At 30.2% G+C, this 4,842-nt stretch overlaps 1 protein-coding gene across 3 annotated transcripts in view; it reads right to left on the bottom strand.

Annotated features, from left to right (window-relative positions):
- The window catches only part of LOC117174802, a 270,991-nt gene that overhangs the window by 146,648 nt on the left and 119,501 nt on the right, over positions 1-4,842 (bottom strand). The gene's annotated exons all lie outside the window — the stretch shown is intronic.

The raw sequence follows: 4,842 nt of genomic DNA, 5'->3' as shown, positions 1-4,842 counted from the left end.
GTGTGAATGAGACCCTACTTAGAAGAGACATAAGAAGTCACAGAAACACGAGAGCCTGCATGAAAAAATGCATGGACATAAAAGAAGCCAGAGAAGTATGCCTGGACGGGAAAGTATGGCGGCAAATAGTTAATAAAAAGAGTGTCAGTAGAGTGAATGACACCTGAAACAAAGACCTTGGCTATTAATGGACCCAAGTGGGGAACCTTACATAATGACTTCGTGAGGTTCTTCGCTTGGGGTGATTGCTAGAGGGATTGATCAGCAACCTGGGTCGGAGCAGTGTTGCGGAACGAACGTGTTATTTACTTATATAGCACGAGAATTCTGGATCAATCTGAAAAATCTCTATCCTCTCCACACACTACTCCTTTCCCCTGCCGAGTGAGTCACGCCTACCCCGAAAGGGAAATGGCTTAATGGTATAATAATAATAATATTACCAATCCTGTCTTCTGATGAAAAGCTTTGCAAATTTGAGTCTTCGCCTTCTTTTTCAAATCTTTATATACATCCATATCTACTCGCCATTTCTCAAAATCGAATCGATGGGCTATATGTAAAAGATTATCCATAAAGTGAATCCTAGCATGTAGTGTTGACAATCCATAATCCTATGACTTGATATCTATAACTTTGCCTTTCATTTTATCTAAGTTATTTATCTCTTTAGGTATAGCTTGACAAATGCAGCAGGTCATAGATGATAAAGTTCCAGAAAGAGCCTGGCAAACTTTTTGGTAGAGCATCGTCAACATCATATCAGTTTTTATCACAAAAGTACCGGAATCGTTCTTTATTATTGTGGGCGTCATTTTATCGATTTATTTTTGAAATTATGATATTACTAAATTGGTTTTTTCTGGAGTTTCTTTTGCGAATTCATATAGTATTGGCCTGCAATATGATGTTGACGATGGATTAGGATTTTGCCATAATACAGAATTTACCAAATTCTCTAAGTGAAGCCTTAGTGGTAGCATTGAAACCGTGAAGATACTATTATCCACCATATCTGGATCATGTTTCTTTTGCTTGTACATGTTTTGGCTTGACGAACCATCACAACCGTATTTCACAATTAACTTCGAATTATGAGGTTTTCTTCTATCCGTAAATGTAAGAGAAATATCTCGATTTTTAAAAATCCAATAAATCGTATGATCTAATAAAGATTTTAAACCGATTGTAAACCCCTTTTCCGTTAACTTAATCGAATCTGGATCACATTCTTCTTTAGCTTTTGCCAAATTGTCGTATGCTGGGTAAATGTCAGCATTTCTCTTTTTTGCCTACATATGGATCATGTAATACTGACTTTTAAACAAATCAGCTTCCTCTATTATCGCCGAAGCTTCTTCTGATGTGTAAGGAATCGGGAAATCATTCATATTTTAATTTTCATCGGAAGGCAAAATTGAATTATTGAATTCTGACACTTTCTTCCTATCACATAGATTTAGCGAGCGTAAAAAAGTCTCTCTTATTTCGAGGCAGTATATTTTTCACGTACATCCATTAATTTCCTTCGTTTTGTTGAAGTAAAATATTCTGCAAAGTCACCTGAGTTCGGCCTTCCGCATTTGTCATTTCTTTCAGGTAGGAATTCCACGATAAAATATGTGTTCAACCAATCTGTAAACTTATTGTTGAAACAAGCTTTACTAAATGCTGAACTCTTCCATTTCCTTTTTAAATGAGGGATGAAATCATGATTTAATTTGTTTCTAACCTTTTCCAGTTGTTTATCGCTTGAATTAAATTCTCTTTTTAAATACTGCGCCAAATCTTCCACACCTCCATTGGAATTAGAAATCGAAAAATTGGATAGGGTCTCTTTGAGAACTTGTAATGCATCCATTTGTCTTAATGGAACAGCATTTATTGGACAAATATTAATCCCAACTAATTTGTTTACAATTGCCTAAAATTATGTAGTACTTACATCTATTTATACACAAAATCCCAGAATTATAAAATGAAACAAATAAAGAAAACAAATATAATGTAATGCGGAAAAGAATACGACTGTGAAAAGAAAACGTTTAGTCCAATGCAGATATTTCTGAAAGGGAATATTAAAACAAGTGAAAGTTATTAAAACAAAAGATGACTCTGAATACCATGGCTACGGAAAAGAATCCTATTTCTAAATTATTTATTTGAAGGAACCAGATTGTTTTCTACGTGAAATTGACAAAATTTGGATTTTGTTCATCTAAATTGTTTATAAAGATTTGAGTTGTTGTATTTTGCTATATATTATAAAAGATACATTTTTCAGAAATATCAGTAGCCATTCTAGCGATTAAAGAAAATTAAAATTGAATAAAATCTTAAATTTGATAATTTTATCACGAGAATTATTTATAACAATTGTTACTGTTAACTTTTCTAATATTTTTGTGACTAGCAGTCATTCATAGAATAGCTTAAAACATTTCCATTGCAAAAACAAAAAAATTTCTATGCGAAAGGGCCAAAATTTTGAATTTGTTTTTCTAATTTGTTTATAAAAATTAAAATTGTTATATTTTATCAAATATTATTAAATATTTATTATTTTAAGAAATACCTGAAGTCGTTTTGGTGCTAGAAGGAAATTCTAATTTGAAAAAATCTGAAATTTTAATATTTTGCCATAAGAATTGTTTACAACAATGGTTATTATAAAGTTTTAAATTATTCTTGTAATTATATATCATTCCTACATTAATATGAAGCACCGTTAGTAAACAGAACATTTTTTTCCGATAATAAGACTATTTTCTAATTTGTTCATAAATTTTGTTTATAACAAATAAATGGACTAATGAGAAAATTATTTGTATTCTATGAGTCCCTAAACATTCAATTTAGACAATATAAAGTTTACCTAATCAGTTATTAAAGCGTAAAGAATTTTTATGTAGAAAATTTCAGTTTTTCCATACTTTGAGTGAAAAAATTATTAATAAACAAGTAGAAGAGACAAAAGTTTAGAGCGTCAAGCTCTTTAGAATTTAATGAAATTCAATTTTTAAAAAATTGGACCAAAATTGAAGGCTCTGGACATTTTTGAATGAAAAATGTGAATTTCCTCCCATTGTGCGGCGTCACAGCGGACCCAGGAGGTTTACGAGATAATAGGTCAAGTTTACGATGCTCGATTCAACGGTCTAGGAACCCCTAAATTTGTATGAGGAGGCCTAGAATTGTCGCCATATTCACGGGATCTGAACCCATGTCACTTTTTTCTATGGGGCTACATCAAAGATCACTGCTACGCTCAGAGTCTTCAAACTGTAGATGAATTGGTAGTGCAATTAAGAAAACCGTAAGTGGCATTATATTATATACAGGACTATAATTTTTTAGATCTGAAATTACATTTAAACAATTATCACCATTCTTCTTAATAAAGAACATTTAATGCTACTAATATTTTTAATTTGTTAGGTTAAAAATTATCTAGAGAATCTTTGCCTAATTTTATAAATTGATCTAGTTTTGAATAAATTGTAAAAGTTGTTGTGATATCAAAATCATTCAATATTTTTTTAATACCAAAAGATAACTTACCATGGAAGGGAATAGAAACAGATGGTTTGAAGTTAAAATTATTATCAGTATTTGTATTTCTTTTTTTCGTTAGAGAATCTTCAATTGTTTTGATTTTGCTATTAATTTGTGTTTAAATAAATTCTATTGGATAATTATTTGGAAAAAGATTTTCTAAAATAAACTCAATGTTTGATTTATGAAAAGATTCACGTGTTAGTTTAAAGGCTGTGTCAACAAGATTTTTTACTGTAGAAATGTTATGTTTTATTGGATGTATAGAAAAAGAGTTCAAGTATCTATCCGAATAAGTATATTTTCGATACAAATCAGTAATAATCAGAACTGAAACAGTTTTTATAACTTTACCATTCAAAAAGGAAATGTAATTATCAACTTCAATGTCATGTAAAAATTTAAGTCTAGGATGATAAGAATTAAAAGAATGGATGATAAGAATTAAAATGATTCATGACATATTGTAATTTATTTTTTGGTAAAATAATGAAAGTGTCATCAAAGTGTCATCGACATATTTGACACATGTATGTATGGAAAAATATAAATTTTGTATGATAAAAGATTCAAAGTCTGGCATAACTTTATCCGCTGAGGTTGGTAAAATGGGAGATCCAATGGGTGTTCTGTGTATTTTTCTGTAGAAATTATGTTTGAATTCAAGAACTGTTTGTTCCATTAAAAATTGTATTCTATCTTCAAATTTATTTAAAGGTAAACCTGTAAAAAATTGTATGTTAATCCATTTACTTAAGATACTATTAATTACTAAACCAATTGGAATATTAGTGAATAAAGATGATACATCTAGAAAAATCATAATATGATCAGGTGGAATAGTTTTTTAAAATAATTATATTTTTTAATTCAAATGAATTTTTTACTTGAGTTTTAGGTACTGTTAAAGATTTTTTTAAGAACATTCTGAAATAAATGAGCCATTTCATATATTTCGGTGAATTTATCAAAGAGACCACAGGTTGAAGCGGACAATTAGGTTTATGGACCTTCGGCAAACCATAAATTCTATTTATATTAATTTCATGAACTAGAATATCAGAACGTAAAATATTATCACCTAAGTAACCTCAGTTCACCATGAATTTTTAATAATTTTCGAAAAGGCTCTATCTATCTGAGTGATTCCATTATTATGCAAAAATGGTATTATGTAAAAAAAGGAATATTTACCAGGTGTATACATATGAAACCGGTATTGCCATTTAGCGGCCAGTAGGCACACTTGTAGGCACTGTCGGAACTTACCATTTGTGCTAATTGGCG

This window comes from Belonocnema kinseyi, chromosome 6 (genome assembly GCF_010883055.1).
Source record: "Belonocnema kinseyi isolate 2016_QV_RU_SX_M_011 chromosome 6, B_treatae_v1, whole genome shotgun sequence".
Lineage (NCBI taxonomy): Eukaryota > Metazoa > Arthropoda > Insecta > Hymenoptera > Cynipidae > Belonocnema > Belonocnema kinseyi.
The sequence above is the reverse complement of the archived record's forward strand: the minus strand, read 5'-3'. Positions and strand labels throughout refer to the sequence as shown.